Genomic DNA, 7,094 nt, shown 5'->3' with positions numbered 1-7,094 from the left:
TGTTTGTCCATTAAGATGGATGGTGCATGTCTTTCAAGGATGCTGCAATAGTAGCAGAGGAAGGAAGACAGACCTAAACACTGTGTGAGACCAGGGTTCAAATCCCTGCTCAGCCACGGAAAAGGTGACCCTATAGCACTACAATTCTGGACTCAATGGTTTGATTGTTGGAGCGTTGGACTATGACTGGAGATCTGGGTTTGATTCTCTGCTTGGCCATGAAACCCATTGGGTGGCGGTCTCTTCCAACTCTACGATTCTATGACTCTATGACATTGGGCAAGTCACACACTCTTGGCCTCGGGAGAAGGCAATGGCAAGCCTCTTCTGAGCAAACCTTGCCAAGAAAACCCCGTGATTAGGGTCACCATAAGTTGGAAAGGACTTGAAGGACCATAAGGGTCACCATAACTTGGACTCAAAGGGTCACGATAACTTGGAAGTGACTTAAAGGCACATAACACATGTACAATCTTCGTGGATGGAGTTTCGGCAAGGGCTAATGGAAGTCTCATAGAGTAATAGAGTTGGAAGGAGCACCAAAGGTCACTTAGTCTAACCCTCGACTGACGTATTTGTCCGCCATTCATAGGCAGAGTCTTGGCTCACAACCTGCTTTGGCCGCACTGCATTTTCAGATACCAACTTGGCAAAGAAAGAGGTGCCTTTGTGCAAAATGCAGGGAGGGTTTTTCCACACCGGCTGATCTCCTCCATGAACTTTACACCTGCTGTCCCTCTTCTCTCCTTTCTCCTCCAAAGGGATAAATATGGCCTTTCTCGGTCCCTTTCCTGGGGAAATGTCACCTCTTCCAGCCGGATGGATGCAGACAATAATTTTCACAGCTGGGAAAATGGAAGATCTGCCTCGTCTCACACAGATCTTCTGGCCAAGCCTGCAGTGGCCTGGAATCGATGCCAAAGAGAACCAATCTTTTTTTTTTGTCCCCAAACTCAGAAGCAAAATGTTATTCACTTTGGGGCTTAGCCTAGATCTTCACGGGGAAGAGGATAGTACCTATGGGGGGATGCAGTATCCTAATTTCTCACCTTTGCAGGTACATACCTGGATATGCCCATCTCTTCTAGCTATGCCCATCTGTTGGTGAAACGTCCATCTTCCCATCCTCTTTCCAGGGCCTTGGGTACCAGACTTCATTTTTAAGTCTCTCTTTTGCCAACCCTGCCTTGGCTCATCGCCTTTCTTTAATTAGTGTAATTAGCATGATGGATGGGAAGCTAATTGTCTGGTGGACTAGAGATCCCAGGCTGGTGAACTGTCTCTGGTGTTATTGGAAGTGTGTCTTTTCATCCGTCTCTTCTAGTCTTTCTTTCCCCAGTTTCCTCTCCCTTGGCTCCAAAGGCATTTGCCACACTTCACAGGCAAATTTGGGGGAAGTTACTTTTTGAAAGTAACTAGTTAAAGTTACAGAGCTGTAAGACCCAGCAACCTCCACCAGAAATCCACAACAGCAACTTGCTTCAAAGCAGTGAAGTTTTATTGGAAATACAGGTAGATGTGACTAGACAAACTTTTCAGCAGAATCTGGCGAGCCAAGCCCCAAGCACTAAGTTAAAACAGCTACTCCTCCCCACCTTTTTTCCTGTGAGCCCTTTCCCCCCTCCTTCCAGGACTAGGAATCCTGAGAAGCCAACACTGTGGCCTTGAAGATGCTTACAGATGTCTCAGCCTTATCACATTCCATTCCATAGCAGCAATCATTCCCATGCACCAGCTAGCTCTAACACCCCCCACTACAAGCAGGCAGAACTACAATTCTAAAGCAATTGCTAAGCAAGATGATCAACGACTATAGGAACTGTGAAACTTGTTTGGTAATTAGCTTTGGAGTTCTGACAAGAGCACCCCCAAAAGGAGTTAGTTACCACAATAGTTGTTCTCGTTGCATGTCTTCGAGTTGTTTCTGACATACGTCGGCCCTAAGGCCAACCGATCATAGGGTTTTCTTGCCACGTTTCTTCGGAGGGGGCTTGCCATGGCCATCCTCTGAGGCTGAAAGAGTGTGACTTGCCCAAGGGCACCCAGGAGTTTTCTGTGACCGAGGCAAGATTCGAACCCTAGTCCAACACCCAAATGATTACACCATCTTGGCCCACACCATAATATTTACCATTTAAAAAAAATGTAACTTAGTTAAATTCAAACTTTGGAGATCCAATGTGGTGTAGTGATCTGAATGTTAAGATTAGGACTCTGGAGAGCAGGATTCGAATCCCCGCTCAGCCATGGAAACCCACTGGGTGACCCTGGGTAAGTCACCTACTCTCAGCCCCAGAAAAACCCACATTTTACTTAATTTGCCTCTTAGCTAGCTTCCTCTCCAAAAAAGCAGTTTTCTTGGATGACCAAATTGATGGCATCTCAGCAACTTTTATTGGCATTAGGCTGACATCCAGCGAACAATAAGTGTATTGCAAGTTTGAAACATGGAAGTGTGCGTGTGTTGGTTGTGTTATTTCCATTTTGGTTGCATCTACACACACTAGTAATAATAACAATAGGCATTAGGCACAAATCAAGTGAAGTGAAGGTCTCAGGATATCAAAAGAAGGTAACTGTTCCAAGAAATAGTCTGAGAAATATTTGTACAATATAGACTTAAACAGGAGCCAGCATTGATTGAGCATTGGAAATATGACACTTCAAAGACCAGGGTTTGAATCCCAGCTTGGCCATGGAGACTCACTAGGTGCCCTTGGGCAACTCACACTCTCTCAGCCTCAGAAGATGGCAATGGCAAACCTCTTCTGAAGAAACCTGCCAAGGAAACCCCATGAAAGATTCACCTTAAAGTTGCCGTAAGTAGGAAACACCTTAAAGGCACACATGAACAACAACAAGGGCTCAAATCTTACTGTTCCTTCCAACTAGAGTCTACCCTTCGAATCAACTAAATTTGCCATTCAGTATTTTGTTCCATTTATGTAGTTGGCATTAACCTATAGGATCCTGGCCATGGTCTTCTTCGAGGATTATGGGGCAGACAGTACATTGGAGCCAGCATGGTGTATCCTTCCATTTGTCAGGGACCGTCTCAGTGAATCCTTTGCCATCCCACTTTCAAAGCTCCTTTTAAAATGTCCTGGTTCCTCTCTCTGCCTTCCACTTTGTCCTCAGCATACTTCCATTGCTGCAAATATAGTCTGCATTCAAGTAGCGCAGCAGGTGAGAAGCAAAAGAAAAGGCAGAATCTTCTCTTAAGGGCACCAGAAGCACAACAACAACGACAAATGAGGCACACAGCCTTTCGCGGTTGCCCACCAACAATGCACAACAGATCCTCGATACCCGCTGGGGTTTGGTTCCAGGGCCCGCCATGGATCCCAAAATCCATGGATGCTCAAGTCCCTTTATATCTGAGGGCAGACTAAAATGGTGCCCCTTCTATAAAATGGCATCGCTTTTTGGAAGGCATATATTTTCACGCCGTGGACGCTTGCATCCGTAGATTCAAGAATCTGTGGCCTGGAATGGAGATAGCTGGGTTTTCTTCTTCCAGCCTCTCTTTCGCAGCTTTGGACGGCATCCCACCGGTTTGGATTACTTCTCTTTCGGTTGCTTGGAGAACCGCAGGAGAAGACAAAGAAACCTCTTTCAATAACGGGTTTGTCTTTTTTTTGCCATGGCCATGGAGATAAAGTGTCAGGGTCAAAGCGGGGAGTCTGGCGTGTGGCTCTTAAAGAAGCCGCTGCCTTTTCTGACTCGTTCCTTGCAATTCTACTGAGCAAATCCTGTACGGACAAAGACTTCCCACAACATCCCACAACGCACATCACATGGGTTTATTTTGGCAGTGGTATTGCCACACGGATGAGGCATGTGCCGAGGAGTCAAGCCGAACCTGGCATTTTGTTAAAATCTATCCAGGAGTAGATATGTTGCCCATATAGCAAAATACGGTATCATCCGAAATCCTCCAAAAAGGGATACATTTCTTGGGTGAACCGAAAGGCACCTTATACCTGTTGCAAATCCTCCAGGCAGGGATACCTTTCTTGGGCCAACCAAAATGCACATTATTCATGTTGTGAGCTTTGTGGTATCATGCAAAATCCTTCAGGCAGGGATACTTTTCTTGGGCCAACCAAAATGCACATCATACCCATTGTGAGCTTTCCTATTTCATCCAAAATCCACCAAATAGGGATACCGTACCTTTATTGGACCAAGCAAAATGAATATTATACCTGTTTGTGAGCTTTCCAGTGTTATCCAAAATCCACCAAACAGTGATATCTTTATTGGACCAAGCAAAATGCATATTATACCTGTTGCAAGCTTTCCTACATCATCCAAAACCCACCAAACAGGGATGCCTTTCTTAGGCCAACCCAAAGGCCCTCCGGCTCTTAACTTGGCATTGACACATTACAGTTAAGCTACCCGCTTGTAACTAGTTATTTTGGAGGAGGAAATAATCCTAGTCCCCAAACTCCCATCCTAGGAGCCATAGTCCAGAAAAGCAACTTTTTTGAAAGATGACGGCTGACTAAACCGAATGCGGCTTTCTTTTTAATGATGGTTTTGTCCCGGTTTGGCTTGTTCCCGCTGCCATAAGAGTGAGACACGGGCCGAAAGACACACTTCTGGAGCATTTGGGGCTGGAGGCAGTGCTAATTAAAACTTAGGTGCTAATTTAAAAATGGAAGGGGCTAATTATCTGGAGGCATTTGTTCCCTGGTTTCCTGTTTTGTGAAGCAGGGAAGAGAGGAGATGACAGCCCCAACTATTCCTATGCAATCCCACTTTTTAAAATGTCCCGGTTTCTCTCTCCTTCTCCCGTTTTCCTCCTCAGTCCTCAGCTTATTTCAATTGCTGCAACTTTGTTGTTGTTGTGCGTCTTCAAGTCGGTTTTGACTCACAGCGACCCTAAATTTTATTGGCAAGGTTTGCTGAGAGAGGGGTTTGCCTTGCCTTCCTCTGAAGCTGAGAGAGTGTGACTTGTCCAAGGTTGCCCAGTGGGTTTTTCCATGGCTGAACAGGGATTCAAATCTGGGTCTCGAGAGTTGTCGCCCAATGCTCAAACCGCTATGCCACAACTAGTAGCTGGAGAAACTCACCGAGATCAAAATGGAGAAACTGCCCCATTCCCAGGGGACAAGGAATGAGTTATTTGTAACTCATTCCTCATTTGTTACTTGTTCCTTATTTGTAACCCATTCCTCATTTGTAACTTATTTGTAACTCATTCCTTATTTGTAACTCATTCCTCATTTGTTACTGATTCCTTATCCCTGGGAATGGGGTTGTTTCTCCATTTTGATCTCGGCAAGTTCCTCCAATTGCATTTCCTTCCAGTCTTGTTTCTTCACACTAAGTTGCAAGACTTTGAACGCCAGCTGATCCTTAACAACAAATACGTAATTTCCCCTCTAGACATGGCGAGACATTTTTGTCCGTTGCCGAACATCTTTATTCCATCCGAAGATGCACAGACAGAGTTGTGCATGCATTACCTATGGCGTTGGACACTGGGTTGTGCATTCTGGCTATACTGATAGACTAGGGTTGCTGGGGCTTGCAGTCCAAGGACATCTGAATTGCCATTGCAATTCCACATTGGATTTGGGATACAGTAGGAGATCCAACATGGTGTTGAACATTGGACTCTGGAGACCAGGGTTCAATTCCTGGCTCGGCCATGAAACCCACTGGGTACATTGGGTAGGTCACACTCTCTCAGCCTCAGAGGATGGCAATGGCAAACCTCCTCTGAACAAATCTTGTCAAGAAGACCCCGGGATAGGTTCGCCTTAGAGTGGCCATAAGTTGGACATGACTTGAAGGCACCCAACAACAATCAGAGGACCATTGAGGTTTTCAGAAAACAGAACTCATAAGGCATCAGATTGTGTCTTGGCTGTTGTGTGTCTCTCTCTCCCCCTTCCTCCAGTCGACCACAAACCTTTGGCCTTGTCAAAATCTTGAGTCAGCCGCTACACACATGACCTGCGCATATGACCGGCTTCTTAGAAGCACTTCTGAATCACTGTGACCTCTCCGCACTCAGAGCCTGCAAAACCCACAACTCCACCACCCCATCCTTTCATTCAAAGCAGGACTCCTAGATCAACTTGCAACGTGATATACATTGGTAGCCACGTTACTCTAGAGTAAATCCAGAAGCCACTGTTGGACAATTGCCTTTGTTAGGACCACTAAAAATGGCAAAAAGGTTTGGTTTACCCCCAGAAATGATCTCCCTAAATTAAAAGGTCAATTCATTTTGGTCTCAGATAGATAGATAGATAGATAGATAGATAGATAGATAGATAGATAGGTGATAGATAGTCCATGGCATATCTAGATAGATAAATATCCATGAGAGATAGGTAGGTAGGTAGGTAGGTAGGTAGGTAGATAGATAGATAGATAGATAGATAGATAGATAGATAGATGATAGATAGATAGATAGATAGATAGATAGATAGATAGATAGATAGATAGATGGTCAGTCAGTCAGTCAGTCCATGACATATTTAGAGAGAGAGTCCATGGCATATCTAGATAGATACATTTCCATGGCATACATGGATAGATAGATAGATAGATAGATAGATAGATAGATAGATAGATGATAGATAGATAAGTAGATAGATAGATGATGGATGGATAGTCCATGGCATATCTAGATAGATAAATCTCCATGGCATGGATGGATGGTTCGCCATGGCCTTCTTCCCCTGAGGCTGAGAGCGTGTGCCTTGCCCAGGGTCCCCCAATGGCTTTCCACAGCTGAGCTGGGAATTGAACCCTGGTCTCCAGAGTCACAGTCCAATGCTCAAACTATGCACACACAAATCATGCCAGGAAAACCCCATGTTGTTTCTGCAACATCTGGAAGGCCACATGGCACCTGGAAGGCCACTTGACGGCGCCTGGAAGGTCACAAGACATCAAGGCCAAGGCATGGCACTGTCACCGGAGGTTGTATGTACATGTGGGTCAGGAATGTCCCATGGGCAGCAAAAGGTAGTCATCTCTCCAGTTGCTCAATGCAAAGCCAATCCCTGAGTTGGACCAATGACTCTACTCCAAGGAGGATGAACCTGCCTGGGGTGTTGCTGGGAAAG

The sequence above is a fragment of the Sceloporus occidentalis genome, unplaced genomic scaffold (assembly GCF_023333645.1).
Source record: "Sceloporus occidentalis isolate IW3139 unplaced genomic scaffold, rSceOcc1.0.p SCAF_8, whole genome shotgun sequence".
In the NCBI taxonomy this organism is placed as follows: domain Eukaryota; kingdom Metazoa; phylum Chordata; class Lepidosauria; order Squamata; family Phrynosomatidae; genus Sceloporus; species Sceloporus occidentalis.
This window is presented reverse-complemented; position numbering follows the sequence as displayed.